This window comes from Dunckerocampus dactyliophorus, chromosome 12 (assembly GCF_027744805.1).
Source record: "Dunckerocampus dactyliophorus isolate RoL2022-P2 chromosome 12, RoL_Ddac_1.1, whole genome shotgun sequence".
Taxonomy (NCBI): Eukaryota; Metazoa; Chordata; class Actinopteri; order Syngnathiformes; family Syngnathidae; genus Dunckerocampus; species Dunckerocampus dactyliophorus.
The window spans coordinates 12,966,720-12,987,991 of NC_072830.1; the positions used below are offsets into that span (position 1 = coordinate 12,966,720).

At 49.2% G+C, this 21,272-nt stretch overlaps 33 non-coding genes across 33 annotated transcripts; 14 read left to right on the forward strand and 19 right to left on the reverse strand.

Annotated features, from left to right (window-relative positions):
* Nucleotides 1-463: 463 nt before the first annotated feature.
* trnad-guc (transfer RNA aspartic acid (anticodon GUC)) lies at nucleotides 464-535 on the reverse strand. The gene has a single exon. It is a non-coding gene; the product is annotated as a tRNA-Asp (tRNA).
* A 656-nt stretch (nucleotides 536-1,191) lies between these two features.
* trnav-cac (transfer RNA valine (anticodon CAC)) lies at nucleotides 1,192-1,264 on the forward strand. The gene has a single exon. It is a non-coding gene; the product is annotated as a tRNA-Val (tRNA).
* Nucleotides 1,265-1,558: 294 nt separating this feature from the next.
* trnav-aac (transfer RNA valine (anticodon AAC)) lies at nucleotides 1,559-1,631 on the forward strand. The gene has a single exon. It is a non-coding gene; the product is annotated as a tRNA-Val (tRNA).
* A 354-nt stretch (nucleotides 1,632-1,985) lies between these two features.
* Nucleotides 1,986-2,057, reverse strand: trnam-cau (transfer RNA methionine (anticodon CAU)). Its single transcript has one exon. It is a non-coding gene; the product is annotated as a tRNA-Met (tRNA).
* A 673-nt stretch (nucleotides 2,058-2,730) lies between these two features.
* trnad-guc (transfer RNA aspartic acid (anticodon GUC)) lies at nucleotides 2,731-2,802 on the reverse strand. Its single transcript has one exon. It is a non-coding gene; the product is annotated as a tRNA-Asp (tRNA).
* Nucleotides 2,803-3,458: 656 nt separating this feature from the next.
* Nucleotides 3,459-3,531, forward strand: trnav-cac (transfer RNA valine (anticodon CAC)). The gene has a single exon. It is a non-coding gene; the product is annotated as a tRNA-Val (tRNA).
* A 294-nt stretch (nucleotides 3,532-3,825) lies between these two features.
* Nucleotides 3,826-3,898, forward strand: trnav-aac (transfer RNA valine (anticodon AAC)). The gene has a single exon. It is a non-coding gene; the product is annotated as a tRNA-Val (tRNA).
* A 354-nt stretch (nucleotides 3,899-4,252) lies between these two features.
* Nucleotides 4,253-4,324, reverse strand: trnam-cau (transfer RNA methionine (anticodon CAU)). Its single transcript has one exon. It is a non-coding gene; the product is annotated as a tRNA-Met (tRNA).
* Nucleotides 4,325-5,725: 1,401 nt separating this feature from the next.
* trnav-cac (transfer RNA valine (anticodon CAC)) lies at nucleotides 5,726-5,798 on the forward strand. The gene has a single exon. It is a non-coding gene; the product is annotated as a tRNA-Val (tRNA).
* A 294-nt stretch (nucleotides 5,799-6,092) lies between these two features.
* Nucleotides 6,093-6,165, forward strand: trnav-aac (transfer RNA valine (anticodon AAC)). The gene has a single exon. It is a non-coding gene; the product is annotated as a tRNA-Val (tRNA).
* A 354-nt stretch (nucleotides 6,166-6,519) lies between these two features.
* Nucleotides 6,520-6,591, reverse strand: trnam-cau (transfer RNA methionine (anticodon CAU)). The gene has a single exon. It is a non-coding gene; the product is annotated as a tRNA-Met (tRNA).
* Nucleotides 6,592-7,992: 1,401 nt separating this feature from the next.
* trnav-cac (transfer RNA valine (anticodon CAC)) lies at nucleotides 7,993-8,065 on the forward strand. The gene has a single exon. It is a non-coding gene; the product is annotated as a tRNA-Val (tRNA).
* A 294-nt stretch (nucleotides 8,066-8,359) lies between these two features.
* trnav-aac (transfer RNA valine (anticodon AAC)) lies at nucleotides 8,360-8,432 on the forward strand. Its single transcript has one exon. It is a non-coding gene; the product is annotated as a tRNA-Val (tRNA).
* Nucleotides 8,433-8,786: 354 nt separating this feature from the next.
* On the reverse strand, nucleotides 8,787-8,858 carry trnam-cau (transfer RNA methionine (anticodon CAU)). The gene has a single exon. It is a non-coding gene; the product is annotated as a tRNA-Met (tRNA).
* A 673-nt stretch (nucleotides 8,859-9,531) lies between these two features.
* trnad-guc (transfer RNA aspartic acid (anticodon GUC)) lies at nucleotides 9,532-9,603 on the reverse strand. Its single transcript has one exon. It is a non-coding gene; the product is annotated as a tRNA-Asp (tRNA).
* A 681-nt stretch (nucleotides 9,604-10,284) lies between these two features.
* On the reverse strand, nucleotides 10,285-10,356 carry trnam-cau (transfer RNA methionine (anticodon CAU)). The gene has a single exon. It is a non-coding gene; the product is annotated as a tRNA-Met (tRNA).
* A 673-nt stretch (nucleotides 10,357-11,029) lies between these two features.
* Nucleotides 11,030-11,101, reverse strand: trnad-guc (transfer RNA aspartic acid (anticodon GUC)). The gene has a single exon. It is a non-coding gene; the product is annotated as a tRNA-Asp (tRNA).
* A 656-nt stretch (nucleotides 11,102-11,757) lies between these two features.
* trnav-cac (transfer RNA valine (anticodon CAC)) lies at nucleotides 11,758-11,830 on the forward strand. The gene has a single exon. It is a non-coding gene; the product is annotated as a tRNA-Val (tRNA).
* A 294-nt stretch (nucleotides 11,831-12,124) lies between these two features.
* On the forward strand, nucleotides 12,125-12,197 carry trnav-aac (transfer RNA valine (anticodon AAC)). Its single transcript has one exon. It is a non-coding gene; the product is annotated as a tRNA-Val (tRNA).
* Nucleotides 12,198-12,551: 354 nt separating this feature from the next.
* Nucleotides 12,552-12,623, reverse strand: trnam-cau (transfer RNA methionine (anticodon CAU)). The gene has a single exon. It is a non-coding gene; the product is annotated as a tRNA-Met (tRNA).
* A 673-nt stretch (nucleotides 12,624-13,296) lies between these two features.
* trnad-guc (transfer RNA aspartic acid (anticodon GUC)) lies at nucleotides 13,297-13,368 on the reverse strand. Its single transcript has one exon. It is a non-coding gene; the product is annotated as a tRNA-Asp (tRNA).
* Nucleotides 13,369-14,024: 656 nt separating this feature from the next.
* Nucleotides 14,025-14,097, forward strand: trnav-cac (transfer RNA valine (anticodon CAC)). Its single transcript has one exon. It is a non-coding gene; the product is annotated as a tRNA-Val (tRNA).
* A 294-nt stretch (nucleotides 14,098-14,391) lies between these two features.
* Nucleotides 14,392-14,464, forward strand: trnav-aac (transfer RNA valine (anticodon AAC)). Its single transcript has one exon. It is a non-coding gene; the product is annotated as a tRNA-Val (tRNA).
* Nucleotides 14,465-14,818: 354 nt separating this feature from the next.
* On the reverse strand, nucleotides 14,819-14,890 carry trnam-cau (transfer RNA methionine (anticodon CAU)). The gene has a single exon. It is a non-coding gene; the product is annotated as a tRNA-Met (tRNA).
* A 673-nt stretch (nucleotides 14,891-15,563) lies between these two features.
* Nucleotides 15,564-15,635, reverse strand: trnad-guc (transfer RNA aspartic acid (anticodon GUC)). Its single transcript has one exon. It is a non-coding gene; the product is annotated as a tRNA-Asp (tRNA).
* A 681-nt stretch (nucleotides 15,636-16,316) lies between these two features.
* On the reverse strand, nucleotides 16,317-16,388 carry trnam-cau (transfer RNA methionine (anticodon CAU)). Its single transcript has one exon. It is a non-coding gene; the product is annotated as a tRNA-Met (tRNA).
* A 673-nt stretch (nucleotides 16,389-17,061) lies between these two features.
* trnad-guc (transfer RNA aspartic acid (anticodon GUC)) lies at nucleotides 17,062-17,133 on the reverse strand. The gene has a single exon. It is a non-coding gene; the product is annotated as a tRNA-Asp (tRNA).
* Nucleotides 17,134-17,789: 656 nt separating this feature from the next.
* Nucleotides 17,790-17,862, forward strand: trnav-cac (transfer RNA valine (anticodon CAC)). Its single transcript has one exon. It is a non-coding gene; the product is annotated as a tRNA-Val (tRNA).
* Nucleotides 17,863-18,156: 294 nt separating this feature from the next.
* Nucleotides 18,157-18,229, forward strand: trnav-aac (transfer RNA valine (anticodon AAC)). The gene has a single exon. It is a non-coding gene; the product is annotated as a tRNA-Val (tRNA).
* A 354-nt stretch (nucleotides 18,230-18,583) lies between these two features.
* Nucleotides 18,584-18,655, reverse strand: trnam-cau (transfer RNA methionine (anticodon CAU)). The gene has a single exon. It is a non-coding gene; the product is annotated as a tRNA-Met (tRNA).
* A 673-nt stretch (nucleotides 18,656-19,328) lies between these two features.
* Nucleotides 19,329-19,400, reverse strand: trnad-guc (transfer RNA aspartic acid (anticodon GUC)). The gene has a single exon. It is a non-coding gene; the product is annotated as a tRNA-Asp (tRNA).
* A 681-nt stretch (nucleotides 19,401-20,081) lies between these two features.
* Nucleotides 20,082-20,153, reverse strand: trnam-cau (transfer RNA methionine (anticodon CAU)). The gene has a single exon. It is a non-coding gene; the product is annotated as a tRNA-Met (tRNA).
* A 673-nt stretch (nucleotides 20,154-20,826) lies between these two features.
* Nucleotides 20,827-20,898, reverse strand: trnad-guc (transfer RNA aspartic acid (anticodon GUC)). The gene has a single exon. It is a non-coding gene; the product is annotated as a tRNA-Asp (tRNA).
* Between the last annotated feature and the right edge of the window lie 374 nt (nucleotides 20,899-21,272).

A 21,272-nucleotide genomic window follows, 5' to 3' on the forward strand; every position in this document is an offset into this window, starting at 1 on the left:
TGGTAGCAAGGTACTGTGCTTCATGGCTGTCAGATTGTCCAACACAGCCGAGCACTTCGAAAGGAAGAATCAAAGCGTTCTTGTGAGACGGGTGAGCCTTACCCGACGGATGTGTTGTTGCAAGAGTAATCCTGCTCGAGGTTTAACATGAAACTGAAACACGCATAACATTGACTCCCCGTCGGGGAATCGAATATCGGTCTTCCGTGTGACAGCGCCAAATTTAGCTTTCTGCTTCTCAGGAGGCATGGGTTGAAAGCCCAGGTAAGCTCTGTTCACCGAGAACGGAATGCTTTGGTAGCAAGGTACTGTGCTTCATGGCTGTCTGATTGCCCAACACAGCCGAGCACTTCGAAAGGAAGATTCAAAGAGTTCTGTTGAGACGGGTTAGCCTTAGCCTGTGTTGTTGCAAGAGTAGCCCTGCACGAGGTTCAACATGAAACTGTAACACACATAACATTGACTCCCCGTCGGGGAATCGAACCCCGGTCTTCCGCGTGACAGGCGGAGATACTGTCCACTATACTAACGAGGACTTTGGTGGCTTTGGTTTGGTGTCCATTCGCCGAAGGAGAAGTCAAGTGAGCACGAGGTTTTGCTGTTCCAAATACCGGCCATCTCATCATGCAGTCAAATTTCTCCTCTCTGAGTAATCTTCCTCGGTAATATGGCCGTGTGGGCTAAAGCGCTGGATAAGGGCTGCAGTCTCTCAGGCGGTGTCGGTTCCATTCAGGAAATAAGAGAGTGCTGCGCTCTAATTTTTGCCAACACCTGGTTCTCACACAAAACCTCAGAATCCACCGATCAGCTACAGACTCACAATGTGCACAGCAACCTCCAACAGTGAAATCCACAGGTATTGCACAAATATTACCAGCATGTAGACATTCCAACCTGTGACGAGAACACACTGGACCACGTACACAGCAACACTCATGCCACAGACAGAGCTGCGCCCTGTCCCCAGTTTGGCCACATAGGCCATGTTTATTTCCCGGATGACACCGCAGTGATCGGATTGCATCACTGGCCTGCACAAAGGGGCTGGCCGGTGTGATGTCATTGTGTGAAAACAGCAACCTCATCCTCTACACAGACAAGACCAAGGAGAAGAAAGTCCACATGAGGAATAAGAGCTGGTTCTGTCTGGTCTGGTAAGACCGGCATTATTTAGAAAAAGGCCAGCTTGCAGTTTCCATAGTGTAGTGGTTATCACGTTCGCCTCACACGCGAAAGGTCCCCGGTTCGAAACCGGGTGGAAACAAGACCTTTCATCATTCCTTTCTTACTTTGAGAAATAAGCAAGGTAAGAAATGCAAACAAGACAGTGTGCTTGATGTCTGGAAGATTGTGCAACTTACCCCAGACCCTCACAAGGAGGTGAGTACACATGGTGTACAGGTTGGCTGACACTGCGTTTTTGGCAGCTGGCGACTTCAACCAGTGAAATCTGCGCACCGTATTGGCCAAATATTAACAACCTCATCCCCAGCACAGACAAGACCAGTTAGACTGGAATTGTTTTTGCCAGTCCTGTTAAAAACGTTAGGCGATCGTGGTTTCCATTGTGTAGTGGTTATCACGTTCGCCTAACACGCGAAAGGTCCCTGGTTCGAAACCAGGTGGAAACAAGTTCTTTCTGCTTGCCTTTCTTTTATAAATAAGCTAGGTAAGAAATGCTATCAAAATAGTGTGCTTGATGTCTGTAGGATTGTGCAACATACTCCAGCACCTCACGAACAGCCGCGTACACACGTCATAACATTCAGGGAGTCCGTCTGTGGGCAGATCTCAAAGTTGAATATCATGAGTGCTGGCTTCTGTGAAATTGTGAAGCACATCAAAAAAATCTCCAAGTCAGCCAAACCAACATCGGCCTTCCGCGTGGTCCGCCTTACAACGTCTGTCATGAACGCAACGTTAAAAAGGTGGGCTGTCAACGGAACGCGACCAATACGTCTGCGGCATTCTAAAAGAGTGTCAAATAGCAGAGGATGGTTTCGATCCATCGACCTCTGGGTTATGGGCCCAGCACGCTTCCGCTGCGCCACTCTGCTGACACCCGCAAGGCTATTGTCCGTTGTGCAGTTTCTCTTGACTTTGCTACGGTGTCAGCAAAATGTAAAATGCCACCGTTTTTTCCTGACGAGGGCACCGTTTTAGGTAGTGTGGCTGAGCGGTGTAGAGCGCCAAATTTAGCTTTCTGCTTCTCAGGAGGCACGGGTTGAAAGCCCAGGTAAGCTCTGTTCACCGAGAACGGAATGCTTTGGTAGCAAGGTACTGTGCTTCATGGCTGTCAGATTGTCCAACACAGCCGAGCACTTCGAAAGGAAGATTCAAAGCGTTCTTGTGAGACGGGTGAGCCTTACCCGACGGATGTGTTGTTGCAAGAGTAATCCTGCTCGAGGTTTAACATGAAACTGAAACACGCATAACATTGACTCCCCGTCGGGGAATCGAATATCGGTCTTCCGTGTGACAGCGCCAAATTTAGCTTTCTGCTTCTCAGGAGGCATGGGTTGAAAGCCCAGGTAAGCTCTGTTCACCGAGAACGGAATGCTTTGGTAGCAAGGTACTGTGCTTCATGGCTGTCTGATTGCCCAACACAGCCGAGCACTTCGAAAGGAAGATTCAAAGAGTTCTGTTGAGACGGGTTAGCCTTAGCCTGTGTTGTTGCAAGAGTAGCCCTGCACGAGGTTCAACATGAAACTGTAACACACATAACATTGACTCCCCGTCGGGGAATCGAACCCCGGTCTTCCGCGTGACAGGCGGAGATACTGTCCACTATACTAACGAGGACTTTGGTGGCTTTGGTTTGGTGTCCATTCGCCGAAGGAGAAGTCAAGTGAGCACGAGGTTTTGCTGTTCCAAATACCGGCCATCTCATCATGCAGTCAAATTTCTCCTCTCTGAGTAATCTTCCTCGGTAATATGGCCGTGTGGGCTAAAGCGCTGGATAAGGGCTGCAGTCTCTCAGGCGGTGTCGGTTCCATTCAGGAAATAAGAGAGTGCTGCGCTCTAATTTTTGCCAACACCTGGTTCTCACACAAAACCTCAGAATCCACCGATCAGCTACAGACTCACAATGTGCACAGCAACCTCCAACAGTGAAATCCACAGGTATTGCACAAATATTACCAGCATGTAGACATTCCAACCTGTGACGAGAACACACTGGACCACGTACACAGCAACACTCATGCCACAGACAGAGCTGCGCCCTGTCCCCAGTTTGGCCACATAGGCCATGTTTATTTCCCGGATGACACCGCAGTGATCGGATTGCATCACTGGCCTGCACAAAGGGGCTGGCCGGTGTGATGTCATTGTGTGAAAACAGCAACCTCATCCTCTACACAGACAAGACCAAGGAGAAGAAAGTCCACATGAGGAATAAGAGCTGGTTCTGTCTGGTCTGGTAAGACCGGCATTATTTAGAAAAAGGCCAGCTTGCAGTTTCCATAGTGTAGTGGTTATCACGTTCGCCTCACACGCGAAAGGTCCCCGGTTCGAAACCGGGTGGAAACAAGACCTTTCATCATTCCTTTCTTACTTTGAGAAATAAGCAAGGTAAGAAATGCAAACAAGACAGTGTGCTTGATGTCTGGAAGATTGTGCAACTTACCCCAGACCCTCACAAGGAGGTGAGTACACATGGTGTACAGGTTGGCTGACACTGCGTTTTTGGCAGCTGGCGACTTCAACCAGTGAAATCTGCGCACCGTATTGGCCAAATATTAACAACCTCATCCCCAGCACAGACAAGACCAGTTAGACTGGAATTGTTTTTGCCAGTCCTGTTAAAAACGTTAGGCGATCGTGGTTTCCATTGTGTAGTGGTTATCACGTTCGCCTAACACGCGAAAGGTCCCTGGTTCGAAACCAGGTGGAAACAAGTTCTTTCTGCTTGCCTTTCTTTTATAAATAAGCTAGGTAAGAAATGCTATCAAAATAGTGTGCTTGATGTCTGTAGGATTGTGCAACATACTCCAGCACCTCACGAACAGCCGCGTACACACGTCATAACATTCAGGGAGTCCGTCTGTGGGCAGATCTCAAAGTTGAATATCATGAGTGCTGGCTTCTGTGAAATTGTGAAGCACATCAAAAAAATCTCCAAGTCAGCCAAACCAACATCGGCCTTCCGCGTGGTCCGCCTTACAACGTCTGTCATGAACGCAACGTTAAAAAGGTGGGCTGTCAACGGAACGCGACCAATACGTCTGCGGCATTCTAAAAGAGTGTCAAATAGCAGAGGATGGTTTCGATCCATCGACCTCTGGGTTATGGGCCCAGCACGCTTCCGCTGCGCCACTCTGCTGACACCCGCAAGGCTATTGTCCGTTGTGCAGTTTCTCTTGACTTTGCTACGGTGTCAGCAAAATGTAAAATGCCACCGTTTTTTCCTGACGAGGGCACCGTTTTAGGTAGTGTGGCTGAGCGGTGTAGAGCGCCAAATTTAGCTTTCTGCTTCTCAGGAGGCACGGGTTGAAAGCCCAGGTAAGCTCTGTTCACCGAGAACGGAATGCTTTGGTAGCAAGGTACTGTGCTTCATGGCTGTCAGATTGTCCAACACAGCCGAGCACTTCGAAAGGAAGATTCAAAGCGTTCTTGTGAGACGGGTGAGCCTTACCCGACGGATGTGTTGTTGCAAGAGTAATCCTGCTCGAGGTTTAACATGAAACTGAAACACGCATAACATTGACTCCCCGTCGGGGAATCGAATATCGGTCTTCCGTGTGACAGCGCCAAATTTAGCTTTCTGCTTCTCAGGAGGCATGGGTTGAAAGCCCAGGTAAGCTCTGTTCACCGAGAACGGAATGCTTTGGTAGCAAGGTACTGTGCTTCATGGCTGTCTGATTGCCCAACACAGCCGAGCACTTCGAAAGGAAGATTCAAAGAGTTCTGTTGAGACGGGTTAGCCTTAGCCTGTGTTGTTGCAAGAGTAGCCCTGCACGAGGTTCAACATGAAACTGTAACACACATAACATTGACTCCCCGTCGGGGAATCGAACACCGGTCTTCCGCGTGACAGGCGGAGATACTGTCCACTATACTAACGAGGACTTTGGTGGCTTTGGTTTGGTGTCCATTCGCCGAAGGAGAAGTCAAGTGAGCACGAGGTTTTGCTGTTCCAAATACCGGCCATCTCATCATGCAGTCAAATTTCTCCTCTCTGAGTAATCTTCCTCGGTAATATGGCCGTGTGGGCTAAAGCGCTGGATAAGGGCTGCAGTCTCTCAGGCGGTGTCGGTTCCATTCAGGAAATAAGAGAGTGCTGCGCTCTAATTTTTGCCAACACCTGGTTCTCACACAAAACCTCAGAATCCACCGATCAGCTACAGACTCACAATGTGCACAGCAACCTCCAACAGTGAAATCCACAGGTATTGCACAAATATTACCAGCATGTAGACATTCCAACCTGTGACGAGAACACACTGGACCACGTACACAGCAACACTCATGCCACAGACAGAGCTGCGCCCTGTCCCCAGTTTGGCCACATAGGCCATGTTTATTTCCCGGATGACACCGCAGTGATCGGATTGCATCACTGGCCTGCACAAAGGGGCTGGCCGGTGTGATGTCATTGTGTGAAAACAGCAACCTCATCCTCTACACAGACAAGACCAAGGAGAAGAAAGTCCACATGAGGAATAAGAGCTGGTTCTGTCTGGTCTGGTAAGACCGGCATTATTTAGAAAAAGGCCAGCTTGCAGTTTCCATAGTGTAGTGGTTATCACGTTCGCCTCACACGCGAAAGGTCCCCGGTTCGAAACCGGGTGGAAACAAGACCTTTCATCATTCCTTTCTTACTTTGAGAAATAAGCAAGGTAAGAAATGCAAACAAGACAGTGTGCTTGATGTCTGGAAGATTGTGCAACTTACCCCAGACCCTCACAAGGAGGTGAGTACACATGGTGTACAGGTTGGCTGACACTGCGTTTTTGGCAGCTGGCGACTTCAACCAGTGAAATCTGCGCACCGTATTGGCCAAATATTAACAACCTCATCCCCAGCACAGACAAGACCAGTTAGACTGGAATTGTTTTTGCCAGTCCTGTTAAAAACGTTAGGCGATCGTGGTTTCCATTGTGTAGTGGTTATCACGTTCGCCTAACACGCGAAAGGTCCCTGGTTCGAAACCAGGTGGAAACAAGTTCTTTCTGCTTGCCTTTCTTTTATAAATAAGCTAGGTAAGAAATGCTATCAAAATAGTGTGCTTGATGTCTGTAGGATTGTGCAACATACTCCAGCACCTCACGAACAGCCGCGTACACACGTCATAACATTCAGGGAGTCCGTCTGTGGGCAGATCTCAAAGTTGAATATCATGAGTGCTGGCTTCTGTGAAATTGTGAAGCACATCAAAAAAATCTCCAAGTCAGCCAAACCAACATCGGCCTTCCGCGTGGTCCGCCTTACAACGTCTGTCATGAACGCAACGTTAAAAAGGTGGGCTGTCAACGGAACGCGACCAATACGTCTGCGGCATTCTAAAAGAGTGTCAAATAGCAGAGGATGGTTTCGATCCATCGACCTCTGGGTTATGGGCCCAGCACGCTTCCGCTGCGCCACTCTGCTGACACCCGCAAGGCTATTGTCCGTTGTGCAGTTTCTCTTGACTTTGCTACGGTGTCAGCAAAATGTAAAATGCCACCGTTTTTTCCTGACGAGGGCACCGTTTTAGGTAGTGTGGCTGAGCGGTGTAGAGCGCCAAATTTAGCTTTCTGCTTCTCAGGAGGCACGGGTTGAAAGCCCAGGTAAGCTCTGTTCACCGAGAACGGAATGCTTTGGTAGCAAGGTACTGTGCTTCATGGCTGTCAGATTGTCCAACACAGCCGAGCACTTCGAAAGGAAGATTCAAAGCGTTCTTGTGAGACGGGTGAGCCTTACCCGACGGATGTGTTGTTGCAAGAGTAATCCTGCTCGAGGTTTAACATGAAACTGAAACACGCATAACATTGACTCCCCGTCGGGGAATCGAATATCGGTCTTCCGTGTGACAGCGCCAAATTTAGCTTTCTGCTTCTCAGGAGGCATGGGTTGAAAGCCCAGGTAAGCTCTGTTCACCGAGAACGGAATGCTTTGGTAGCAAGGTACTGTGCTTCATGGCTGTCTGATTGCCCAACACAGCCGAGCACTTCGAAAGGAAGATTCAAAGAGTTCTGTTGAGACGGGTTAGCCTTAGCCTGTGTTGTTGCAAGAGTAGCCCTGCACGAGGTTCAACATGAAACTGTAACACACATAACATTGACTCCCCGTCGGGGAATCGAACACCGGTCTTCCGCGTGACAGGCGGAGATACTGTCCACTATACTAACGAGGACTTTGGTGGCTTTGGTTTGGTGTCCATTCGCCGAAGGAGAAGTCAAGTGAGCACGAGGTTTTGCTGTTCCAAATACCGGCCATCTCATCATGCAGTCAAATTTCTCCTCTCTGAGTAATCTTCCTCGGTAATATGGCCGTGTGGGCTAAAGCGCTGGATAAGGGCTGCAGTCTCTCAGGCGGTGTCGGTTCCATTCAGGAAATAAGAGAGTGCTGCGCTCTAATTTTTGCCAACACCTGGTTCTCACACAAAACCTCAGAATCCACCGATCAGCTACAGACTCACAATGTGCACAGCAACCTCCAACAGTGAAATCCACAGGTATTGCACAAATATTACCAGCATGTAGACATTCCAACCTGTGACGAGAACACACTGGACCACGTACACAGCAACACTCATGCCACAGACAGAGCTGCGCCCTGTCCCCAGTTTGGCCACATAGGCCATGTTTATTTCCCGGATGACACCGCAGTGATCGGATTGCATCACTGGCCTGCACAAAGGGGCTGGCCGGTGTGATGTCATTGTGTGAAAACAGCAACCTCATCCTCTACACAGACAAGACCAAGGAGAAGAAAGTCCACATGAGGAATAAGAGCTGGTTCTGTCTGGTCTGGTAAGACCGGCATTATTTAGAAAAAGGCCAGCTTGCAGTTTCCATAGTGTAGTGGTTATCACGTTCGCCTCACACGCGAAAGGTCCCCGGTTCGAAACCGGGTGGAAACAAGACCTTTCATCATTCCTTTCTTACTTTGAGAAATAAGCAAGGTAAGAAATGCAAACAAGACAGTGTGCTTGATGTCTGGAAGATTGTGCAACTTACCCCAGACCCTCACAAGGAGGTGAGTACACATGGTGTACAGGTTGGCTGACACTGCGTTTTTGGCAGCTGGCGACTTCAACCAGTGAAATCTGCGCACCGTATTGGCCAAATATTAACAACCTCATCCCCAGCACAGACAAGACCAGTTAGACTGGAATTGTTTTTGCCAGTCCTGTTAAAAACGTTAGGCGATCGTGGTTTCCATTGTGTAGTGGTTATCACGTTCGCCTAACACGCGAAAGGTCCCTGGTTCGAAACCAGGTGGAAACAAGTTCTTTCTGCTTGCCTTTCTTTTATAAATAAGCTAGGTAAGAAATGCTATCAAAATAGTGTGCTTGATGTCTGTAGGATTGTGCAACATACTCCAGCACCTCACGAACAGCCGCGTACACACGTCATAACATTCAGGGAGTCCGTCTGTGGGCAGATCTCAAAGTTGAATATCATGAGTGCTGGCTTCTGTGAAATTGTGAAGCACATCAAAAAAATCTCCAAGTCAGCCAAACCAACATCGGCCTTCCGCGTGGTCCGCCTTACAACGTCTGTCATGAACGCAACGTTAAAAAGGTGGGCTGTCAACGGAACGCGACCAATACGTCTGCGGCATTCTAAAAGAGTGTCAAATAGCAGAGGATGGTTTCGATCCATCGACCTCTGGGTTATGGGCCCAGCACGCTTCCGCTGCGCCACTCTGCTGACACCCGCAAGGCTATTGTCCGTTGTGCAGTTTCTCTTGACTTTGCTACGGTGTCAGCAAAATGTAAAATGCCACCGTTTTTTCCTGACGAGGGCACCGTTTTAGGTAGTGTGGCTGAGCGGTGTAGAGCGCCAAATTTAGCTTTCTGCTTCTCAGGAGGCACGGGTTGAAAGCCCAGGTAAGCTCTGTTCACCGAGAACGGAATGCTTTGGTAGCAAGGTACTGTGCTTCATGGCTGTCAGATTGTCCAACACAGCCGAGCACTTCGAAAGGAAGATTCAAAGCGTTCTTGTGAGACGGGTGAGCCTTACCCGACGGATGTGTTGTTGCAAGAGTAATCCTGCTCGAGGTTTAACATGAAACTGAAACACGCATAACATTGACTCCCCGTCGGGGAATCGAATATCGGTCTTCCGTGTGACAGCGCCAAATTTAGCTTTCTGCTTCTCAGGAGGCATGGGTTGAAAGCCCAGGTAAGCTCTGTTCACCGAGAACGGAATGCTTTGGTAGCAAGGTACTGTGCTTCATGGCTGTCTGATTGCCCAACACAGCCGAGCACTTCGAAAGGAAGATTCAAAGAGTTCTGTTGAGACGGGTTAGCCTTAGCCTGTGTTGTTGCAAGAGTAGCCCTGCACGAGGTTCAACATGAAACTGTAACACACATAACATTGACTCCCCGTCGGGGAATCGAACCCCGGTCTTCCGCGTGACAGGCGGAGATACTGTCCACTATACTAACGAGGACTTTGGTGGCTTTGGTTTGGTGTCCATTCGCCGAAGGAGAAGTCAAGTGAGCACGAGGTTTTGCTGTTCCAAATACCGGCCATCTCATCATGCAGTCAAATTTCTCCTCTCTGAGTAATCTTCCTCGGTAATATGGCCGTGTGGGCTAAAGCGCTGGATAAGGGCTGCAGTCTCTCAGGCGGTGTCGGTTCCATTCAGGAAATAAGAGAGTGCTGCGCTCTAATTTTTGCCAACACCTGGTTCTCACACAAAACCTCAGAATCCACCGATCAGCTACAGACTCACAATGTGCACAGCAACCTCCAACAGTGAAATCCACAGGTATTGCACAAATATTACCAGCATGTAGACATTCCAACCTGTGACGAGAACACACTGGACCACGTACACAGCAACACTCATGCCACAGACAGAGCTGCGCCCTGTCCCCAGTTTGGCCACATAGGCCATGTTTATTTCCCGGATGACACCGCAGTGATCGGATTGCATCACTGGCCTGCACAAAGGGGCTGGCCGGTGTGATGTCATTGTGTGAAAACAGCAACCTCATCCTCTACACAGACAAGACCAAGGAGAAGAAAGTCCACATGAGGAATAAGAACTGGTTCTGTCTGGTCTGGTAAGACCGGCATTATTTAGAAAAAGGCCAGCTTGCAGTTTCCATTCTAAAAGAGTGTCAAATAGCAGAGGATGGTTTCGATCCATCGACCTCTGGGTTATGGGCCCAGCACGCTTCCGCTGCGCCACTCTGCTGACACCCGCAAGGCTATTGTCCGTTGTGCAGTTTCTCTTGACTTTGCTACGGTGTCAGCAAAATGTAAAATGCCACCGTTTTTTCCTGACGAGGGCACCGTTTTAGGTAGTGTGGCTGAGCGGTGTAGAGCGCCAAATTTAGCTTTCTGCTTCTCAGGAGGCACGGGTTGAAAGCCCAGGTAAGCTCTGTTCACCGAGAACGGAATGCTTTGGTAGCAAGGTACTGTGCTTCATGGCTGTCAGATTGTCCAACACAGCCGAGCACTTCGAAAGGAAGATTCAAAGCGTTCTTGTGAGACGGGTGAGCCTTACCCGACGGATGTGTTGTTGCAAGAGTAATCCTGCTCGAGGTTTAACATGAAACTGAAACACGCATAACATTGACTCCCCGTCGGGGAATCGAATATCGGTCTTCCGTGTGACAGCGCCAAATTTAGCTTTCTGCTTCTCAGGAGGCATGGGTTGAAAGCCCAGGTAAGCTCTGTTCACCGAGAACGGAATGCTTTGGTAGCAAGGTACTGTGCTTCATGGCTGTCTGATTGCCCAACACAGCCGAGCACTTCGAAAGGAAGATTCAAAGAGTTCTGTTGAGACGGGTTAGCCTTAGCCTGTGTTGTTGCAAGAGTAGCCCTGCACGAGGTTCAACATGAAACTGTAACACACATAACATTGACTCCCCGTCGGGGAATCGAACCCCGGTGTTCCGCGTGACAGGCGGAGATACTGTCCACTATACTAACGAGGACTTTGGTGGCTTTGGTTTGGTGTCCATTCGCCGAAGGAGAAGTCAAGTGAGCACGAGGTTTTGCTGTTCCAAATACCGGCCATCTCATCATGCAGTCAAATTTCTCCTCTCTGAGTAATCTTCCTCGGTAATATGGCCGTGTGGGCTAAAGCGCTGGATAAGGGCTGCAGTCTCTCAGGCGGTGTCGGTTCCATTCAGGAAATAAGAGAGTGCTGCGCTCTAATTTTTGCCAACACCTGGTTCTCACACAAAACCTCAGAATCCACCGATCAGCTACAGACTCACAATGTGCACAGCAACCTCCAACAGTGAAATCCACAGGTATTGCACAAATATTACCAGCATGTAGACATTCCAACCTGTGACGAGAACACACTGGACCACGTACACAGCAACACTCATGCCACAGACAGAGCTGCGCCCTGTCCCCAGTTTGGCCACATAGGCCATGTTTATTTCCCGGATGACACCGCAGTGATCGGATTGCATCACTGGCCTGCACAAAGGGGCTGGCCGGTGTGATGTCATTGTGTGAAAACAGCAACCTCATCCTCTACACAGACAAGACCAAGGAGAAGAAAGTCCACATGAGGAATAAGAGCTGGTTCTGTCTGGTCTGGTAAGACCGGCATTATTTAGAAAAAGGCCAGCTTGCAGTTTCCATAGTGTAGTGGTTATCACGTTCGCCTCACACGCGAAAGGTCCCCGGTTCGAAACCGGGTGGAAACAAGACCTTTCATCATTCCTTTCTTACTTTGAGAAATAAGCAAGGTAAGAAATGCAAACAAGACAGTGTGCTTGATGTCTGGAAGATTGTGCAACTTACCCCAGACCCTCACAAGGAGGTGAGTACACATGGTGTACAGGTTGGCTGACACTGCGTTTTTGGCAGCTGGCGACTTCAACCAGTGAAATCTGCGCACCGTATTGGCCAAATATTAACAACCTCATCCCCAGCACAGACAAGACCAGTTAGACTGGAATTGTTTTTGCCAGTCCTGTTAAAAACGTTAGGCGATCGTGGTTTCCATTGTGTAGTGGTTATCACGTTCGCCTAACACGCGAAAGGTCCCTGGTTCGAAACCAGGTGGAAACAAGTTCTTTCTGCTTGCCTTTCTTTTATAAATAAGCTAGGTAAGAAATGCTATCAAAATAGTGTGCTTGATGTCTGTAGGATTGTGCAACATACTCCAGCACCTCACGAACAGCCGCGTACACACGTCATAACATTCAGGGAGTCCGTCTGTGGGCAGATCTCAAAGTTGAATATCATGAGTGCTGGCTTCTGTGAAATTGTGAAGCACATCAAAAAAATCTCCAAGTCAGCCAAACCAACATCGGCCTTCCGCGTGGTCCGCCTTACAACGTCTGTCATGAACGCAACGTTAAAAAGGTGGGCTGTCAACGGAACGCGACCAATACGTCTGCGGCATTCTAAAAGAGTGTCAAATAGCAGAGGATGGTTTCGATCCATCGACCTCTGGGTTATGGGCCCAGCACGCTTCCGCTGCGCCACTCTGCTGACACCCGCAAGGCTATTGTCCGTTGTGCAGTTTCTCTTGACTTTGCTACGGTGTCAGCAAAATGTAAAATGCCACCGTTTTTTCCTGACGAGGGCACCGTTTTAGGTAGTGTGACTGAGCGGTGTAGAGCGCCAAATTTAGCTTTCTGCTTCTCAGGAGGCACGGGTTGAAAGCCCAGGTAAGCTCTGTTCACCGAGAACGGAATGCTTTGGTAGCAAGGTACTGTGCTTCATGGCTGTCAGATTGTCCAACACAGCCGAGCACTTCGAAAGGAAGATTCAAAGCGTTCTTGTGAGACGGGTGAGCCTTACCCGACGGATGTGTTGTTGCAAGAGTAATCCTGCTCGAGGTTTAACATGAAACTGAAACACGCATAACATTGACTCCCCGTCGGGGAATCGAATATCGGTCTTCCGTGTGACAGCGCCAAATTTAGCTTTCTGCTTCTCAGGAGGCATGGGTTGAAAGCCCAGGTAAGCTCTGTTCACCGAGAACGGAATGCTTTGGTAGCAAGGTACTGTGCTTCATGGCTGTCTGATTGCCCAACACAGCCGAGCACTTCGAAAGGAAGATTCAAAGAGTTCTGTTGAGACGGGTTAGCCTTAGCCTGTGTTGTTGCAAGAGTAGCCCTGCACGAGGTTCAACATGAAACTGTAACACACATAACATTGACTCCCCGTCGGGGAATCGAACCCCGGTCTTCCGCGTGACAGGCGGAGATACTGTCCACTATACTAACGAGGACTTTGGTGGCTTTGGTTTGGTGTCCATTCGCCGAAGGAGAAGTCAAGTGAGCACGAGGTTTTGCTGTTCCAAATACCGGCCATCTCATCATGCAGTCAAATTTCTCCTCTCTGAGTAATCTTCCTCGGTAATATGGCCGTGTGGGCTAAAGCGCTGGATAAGGGCTGCAGTCTCTCAGGCGGTGTCGGTTCCATTCAGGAAATAAGAGAGTGCTGCGCTCTAATTTTTGCCAACACCTGGTTCTCACACAAAACCTCAGAATCCACCGATCAGCTACAGACTCACAATGTGCACAGCAACCTCCAACAGTGAAATCCACAGGTATTGCACAAATATTACCAGCATGTAGACATTCCAACCTGTGACGAGAACACACTGGACCACGTACACAGCAACACTCATGCCACAGACAGAGCTGCGCCCTGTCCCCAGTTTGGCCACATAGGCCATGTTTATTTCCCGGATGACACCGCAGTGATCGGATTGCATCACTGGCCTGCACAAAGGGGCTGGCCGGTGTGATGTCATTGTGTGAAAACAGCAACCTCATCCTCTACACAGACAAGACCAAGGAGAAGAAAGTCCACATGAGGAATAAGAGCTGGTTCTGTCTGGTCTGGTAAGACCGGCATTATTTAGAAAAAGGCCAGCTTGCAGTTTCCATAGTGTAGTGGTTATCACGTTCGCCTCACACGCGAAAGGTCCCCGGTTCGAAACCGGGTGGAAACAAGACCTTTCATCATTCCTTTCTTACTTTGAGAAATAAGCAAGGTAAGAAATGCAAACAAGACAGTGTGCTTGATGTCTGGAAGATTGTGCAACTTACCCCAGACCCTCACAAGGAGGTGAGTACACATGGTGTACAGGTTGGCTGACACTGCGTTTTTGGCAGCTGGCGACTTCAACCAGTGAAATCTGCGCACCGTATTGGCCAAATATTAACAACCTCATCCCCAGCACAGACAAGACCAGTTAGACTGGAATTGTTTTTGCCAGTCCTGTTAAAAACGTTAGGCGATCGTGGTTTCCATTGTGTAGTGGTTATCACGTTCGCCTAACACGCGAAAGGTCCGTGGTTCGAAACCAGGTGGAAACAAGTTCTTTCTGCTTGCCTTTCTTTTATAAATAAGCTAGGTAAGAAATGCTATCAAAATAGTGTGCTTGATGTCTGTAGGATTGTGCAACATACTCCAGCACCTCACGAACAGCCGCGTACACACGTCATAACATTCAGGGAGTCCGTCTGTGGGCAGATCTCAAAGTTGAATATCATGAGTGCTGGCTTCTGTGAAATTGTGAAGCACATCAAAAAAATCTCCAAGTCAGCCAAACCAACATCGGCCTTCCGCGTGGTCCGCCTTACAACGTCTGTCATGAACGCAACGTTAAAAAGGTGGGCTGTCAACGGAACGCGACCAATACGTCTGCGGCATTCTAAAAGAGTGTCAAATAGCAGAGGATGGTTTCGATCCATCGACCTCTGGGTTATGGGCCCAGCACGCTTCCGCTGCGCCACTCTGCTGACACCCGCAAGGCTATTGTCCGTTGTGCAGTTTCTCTTGACTTTGCTACGGTGTCAGCAAAATGTAAAATGCCACCGTTTTTTCCTGACGAGGGCACCGTTTTAGGTAGTGTGGCTGAGCGGTGTAGAGCGCCAAATTTAGCTTTCTGCTTCTCAGGAGGCACGGGTTGAAAGCCCAGGTAAGCTCTGTTCACCGAGAACGGAATGCTTTGGTAGCAAGGTACTGTGCTTCATGGCTGTCAGATTGTCCAACACAGCCGAGCACTTCGAAAGGAAGATTCAAAGCGTTCTTGTGAGACGGGTGAGCCTTACCCGACGGATGTGTTGTTGCAAGAGTAATCCTGCTCGAGGTTTAACATGAAACTGAAACACGCATAACATTGACTCCCCGTCGGGGAATCGAATATCGGTCTTCCGTGTGACAGCGCCAAATTTAGCTTTCTGCTTCTCAGGAGGCATGGGTTGAAAGCCCAGGTAAGCTCTGTTCACCGAGAACGGAATGCTTTGGTAGCAAGGTACTGTGCTTCATGGCTGTCTGATTGCCCAACACAGCCGAGCACTTCGAAAGGAAGATTCAAAGAGTTCTGTTGAGACGGGTTAGCCTTAGCCTGTGTTGTTGCAAGAGTAGCCCTGCACGAGGTTCAACATGAAACTGTAACACACATAACATTGACTCCCCGTCGGGGAATCGAACCCCGGTCTTCCGCGTGACAGGCGGAGATACTGTCCACTATACTAACGAGGACTTTGGTGGCTTTGGTTTGGTGTCCATTCGCCGAAGGAGAAGTCAAGTGAGCACGAGGTTTTGCTGTTCCAAATACCGGCCATCTCATCATGCAGTCAAATTTCTCCTCTCTGAGTAATCTTCCTCGGTAATATGGCCGTGTGGGCTAAAGCGCTGGATAAGGGCTGCAGTCTCTCAGGCGGTGTCGGTTCCATTCAGGAAATAAGAGAGTGCTGCGCTCTAATTTTTGCCAACACCTGGTTCTCACACAAAACCTCAGAATCCACCGATCAGCTACAGACTCACAATGTGCACAGCAACCTCCAACAGTGAAATCCACAGGTATTGCACAAATATTACCAGCATGTAGACATTCCAACCTGTGACGAGAACACACTGGACCACGTACACAGCAACACTCATGCCACAGACAGAGCTGCGCCCTGTCCCCAGTTTGGCCACATAGGCCATGTTTATTTCCCGGATGACACCGCAGTGATCGGATTGCATCACTGGCCTGCACAAAGGGGCTGGCCGGTGTGATGTCATTGTGTGAAAACAGCAACCTCATCCTCTACACAGACAAGACCAAGGAGAAGAAAGTCCACATGAGGAATAAGAACTGGTTCTGTCTGGTCTGGTAAGACCGGCATTATTTAGAAAAAGGCCAGCTTGCAGTTTCCATTCTAAAAGAGTGTCAAATAGCAGAGGATGGTTTCGATCCATCGACCTCTGGGTTATGGGCCCAGCACGCTTCCGCTGCGCCACTCTGCTGACACCCGCAAGGCTATTGTCCGTTGTGCAGTTTCTCTTGACTTTGCTACGGTGTCAGCAAAATGTAAAATGCCACCGTTTTTTCCTGACGAGGGCACCGTTTTAGGTAGTGTGGCTGAGCGGTGTAGAGCGCCAAATTTAGCTTTCTGCTTCTCAGGAGGCACGGGTTGAAAGCCCAGGTAAGCTCTGTTCACCGAGAACGGAATGCTTTGGTAGCAAGGTACTGTGCTTCATGGCTGTCAGATTGTCCAACACAGCCGAGCACTTCGAAAGGAAGATTCAAAGCGTTCTTGTGAGACGGGTGAGCCTTACCCGACGGATGTGTTGTTGCAAGAGTAATCCTGCTCGAGGTTTAACACGAAACTGAAACACGCATAACATTGACTCCCCGTCGGGGAATCGAATATCGGTCTTCCGTGTGACAGCGCCAAATTTAGCTTTCTGCTTCTCAGGAGGCATGGGTTGAAAGCCCAGGTAAGCTCTGTTCACCGAGAACGGAATGCTTTGGTAGCAAGGTACTGTGCTTCATGGCTGTCTGATTGCCCAACACAGCCGAGCACTTCGAAAGGAAGATTCAAAGAGTTCTGTTGAGACGGGTTAGCCTTAGCCTGTGTTGTTGCAAGAGTAGCCCTGCACGAGGTTCAACATGAAACTGTAACACACATAACATTGACTCCCCGTCGGGGAATCGAACCCCGGTCTTCCGCGTGACAGGCGGAGATACTGTCCACTATACTAACGAGGACTTTGGTGGCTTTGGTTTGGTGTCCATTCGCCGAAGGAGAAGTCAAGTGAGCACGAGGTTTTGCTGTTCCAAATACCGGCCATCTCATCATGCAGTCAAATTTCTCCTCTCTGAGTAATCTTCCTCGGTAATATGGCCGTGTGGGCTAAAGCGCTGGATAAGGGCTGCAGTCTCTCAGGCGGTGTCGGTTCCATTCAGGAAATAAGAGAGTGCTGCGCTCTAATTTTTGCCAACACCTGGTTCTCACACAAAACCTCAGAATCCACCGATCAGCTACAGACTCACAATGTGCACAGCAACCTCCAACAGTGAAATCCACAGGTATTGCACAAATATTACCAGCATGTAGACATTCCAACCTGTGACGAGAACACACTGGACCACGTACACAGCAACACTCATGCCACAGACAGAGCTGCGCCCTGTCCCCAGTTTGGCCACATAGGCCATGTTTATTTCCCGGATGACACCGCAGTGATCGGATTGCATCACTGGCCTGCACAAAGGGGCTGGCCGGTGTGATGTCATTGTGTGAAAACAGCAACCTCATCCTCTACACAGACAAGACCAAGGAGAAGAAAGTCCACATGAGGAATAAGAACTGGTTCTGTCTGGTCTGGTAAGACCGGCATTATTTAGAAAAAGGCCAGCTTGCAGTTTCCATAGTGTAGTGGTTATCACGTTCGCCTCACACGCGAAAGGTCCCCGGTTCGAAACCGGGTGGAAACAAGACCTTTCATCATTCCTTTCTTACTTTGAGAAATAAGCAAGGTAAGAAATGCAAACAAGACAGTGTGCTTGATGTCTGGAAGATTGTGCAACTTACCCCAGACCCTCACAAGGAGGTGAGTACACATGGTGTACAGGTTGGCTGACACTGCGTTTTTGGCAGCTGGCGACTTCAACCAGTGAAATCTGCGCACCGTATTGGCCAAATATTAACAACCTCATCCCCAGCACAGACAAGACCAGTTAGACTGGAATTGTTTTTGCCAGTCCTGTTAAAAACGTTAGGCGATCGTGGTTTCCATTGTGTAGTGGTTATCACGTTCGCCTAACACGCGAAAGGTCCCTGGTTCGAAACCAGGTGGAAACAAGTTCTTTCTGCTTGCCTTTCTTTTATAAATAAGCTAGGTAAGAAATGCTATCAAAATAGTGTGCTTGATGTCTGTAGGATTGTGCAACATACTCCAGCACCTCACGAACAGCCGCGTACACACGTCATAACATTCAGGGAGTCCGTCTGTGGGCAGATCTCAAAGTTGAATATCATGAGTGCTGGCTTCTGTGAAATTGTGAAGCACATCAAAAAAATCTCCAAGTCAGCCAAACCAACATCGGCCTTCCGCGTGGTCCGCCTTACAACGTCTGTCATGAACGCAACGTTAAAAAGGTGGGCTGTCAACGGAACGCGACCAATACGTCTGCGGCATTCTAAAAGAGTGTCAAATAGCAGAGGATGGTTTCGATCCATCGACCTCTGGGTTATGGGCCCAGCACGCTTCCGCTGCGCCACTCTGCTGACACCCGCAAGGCTATTGTCCGTTGTGCAGTTTCTCTTGACTTTGCTACGGTGTCAGCAAAATGTAAAATGCCACCGTTTTTTCCTGACGAGGGCACCGTTTTAGGTAGTGTGGCTGAGCGGTGTAGAGCGCCAAATTTAGCTTTCTGCTTCTCAGGAGGCACGGGTTGAAAGCCCAGGTAAGCTCTGTTCACCGAGAACGGAATGCTTTGGTAGCAAGGTACTGTGCTTCATGGCTGTCAGATTGTCCAACACAGCCGAGCACTTCGAAAGGAAGATTCAAAGCGTTCTTGTGAGACGGGTGAGCCTTACCCGACGGATGTGTTGTTGCAAGAGTAATCCTGCTCGAGGTTTAACATGAAACTGAAACACGCATAACATTGACTCCCCGTCGGGGAATCGAATATCGGTCTTCCGTGTGACAGCGCCAAATTTAGCTTTCTGCTTCTCAGGAGGCATGGGTTGAAAGCCCAGGTAAGCTCTGTTCACCGAGAACGGAATGCTTTGGTAGCAAGGTACTGTGCTTCATGGCTGTCTGATTGCCCAACACAGCCGAGCACTTCGAAAGGAAGATTCAAAGAGTTCTGTTGAGACGGGTTAGCCTTAGCCTGTGTTGTTGCAAGAGTAGCCCTGCACGAGGTTCAACATGAAACTGTAACACACATAACATTGACTCCCCGTCGGGGAATCGAACCCCGGTCTTCCGCGTGACAGGCGGAGATACTGTCCACTATACTAACGAGGACTTTGGTGGCTTTGGTTTGGTGTCCATTCGCCGAAGGAGAAGTCAAGTGAGCACGAGGTTTTGCTGTTCCAAATACCGGCCATCTCATCATGCAGTCAAATTTCTCCTCTCTGAGTAATCTTCCTCGGTAATATGGCCGTGTGGGCTAAAGCGCTGGATAAGGGCTGCAGTCTCTCAGGCGGTGTCGGTTCCATTCAGGAAATAAGAGAGTGCTGCGCTCTAATTTTTGCCAACACCTGGTTCTCACACAAAACCTCAGAATCCACCGATCAGCTACAGACTCACAATGTGCACAGCAACCTCCAACAGTGAAATCCACAGGTATTGCACAAATATTACCAGCATGTAGACATTCCAACCTGTGACGAGAACACACTGGACCACGTACACAGCAACACTCATGCCACAGACAGAGCTGCGCCCTGTCCCCAGTTTGGCCACATAGGCCATGTTTATTTCCCGGATGACACCGCAGTGATCGGATTGCATCACTGGCCTGCACAAAGGGGCTGGCCGGTGTGATGTCATTGTGTGAAAACAGCAACCTCATCCTCTACACAGACAAGACCAAGGAGAAGAAAGTCCACATGAGGAATAAGAACTGGTTCTGTCTGGTCTGGTAAGACCGGCATTATTTAGAAAAAGGCCAGCTTGCAGTTTCCATTCTAAAAGAGTGTCAAATAGCAGAGGATGGTTTCGATCCATCGACCTCTGGGTTATGGGCCCAGCACGCTTCCGCTGCGCCACTCTGCTGACACCCGCAAGGCTATTGTCCGTTGTGCAGTTTCTCTTGACTTTGCTACGGTGTCAGCAAAATGTAAAATGCCACCGTTTTTTCCTGACGAGGGCACCGTTTTAGGTAGTGTGGCTGAGCGGTGTAGAGCGCCAAATTTAGCTTTCTGCTTCTCAGGAGGCACGGGTTGAAAGCCCAGGTAAGCTCTGTTCACCGAGAACGGAATGCTTTGGTAGCAAGGTACTGTGCTTCATGGCTGTCAGATTGTCCAACACAGCCGAGCACTTCGAAAGGAAGATTCAAAGCGTTCTTGTGAGACGGGTGAGCCTTACCCGACGGATGTGTTGTTGCAAGAGTAATCCTGCTCGAGGTTTAACATGAAACTGAAACACGCATAACATTGACTCCCCGTCGGGGAATCGAATATCGGTCTTCCGTGTGACAGCGCCAAATTTAGCTTTCTGCTTCTCAGGAGGCATGGGTTGAAAGCCCAGGTAAGCTCTGTTCACCGAGAACGGAATGCTTTGGTAGCAAGGTACTGTGCTTCATGGCTGTCTGATTGCCCAACACAGCCGAGCACTTCGAAAGGAAGATTCAAAGAGTTCTGTTGAGACGGGTTAGCCTTAGCCTGTGTTGTTGCAAGAGTAGCCCTGCACGAGGTTCAACATGAAACTGTAACACACATAACATTGACTCCCCGTCGGGGAATCGAACCCCGGTCTTCCGCGTGACAGGCGGAGATACTGTCCACTATACTAACGAGGACTTTGGTGGCTTTGGTTTGGTGTCCATTCGCCGAAGGAGAAGTCAAGTGAGCACGAGGTTTTGCTGTTCCAAATACCGGCCATCTCATCATGCAGTCAAATTTCTCCTCTCTGAGTAATCTTCCTCGGTAATATGGCCGTGTGGGCTAAAGCGCTGGATAAGGGCTGCAGTCTCTCAGGCGGTGTCGGTTCCATTCAGGAAATAAGAGAGTGCTGCGCTCTAATTTTTGCCAACACCTGGTTCTCACACAAAACCTCAGAATCCACCGATCAGCTACAGACTCACAATGTGCACAGCAACCTCCAACAGTGAAATCCACAGGTATTGCACAAATATTACCAGCATGTAGACATTCCAACCTGTGACGAGAACAC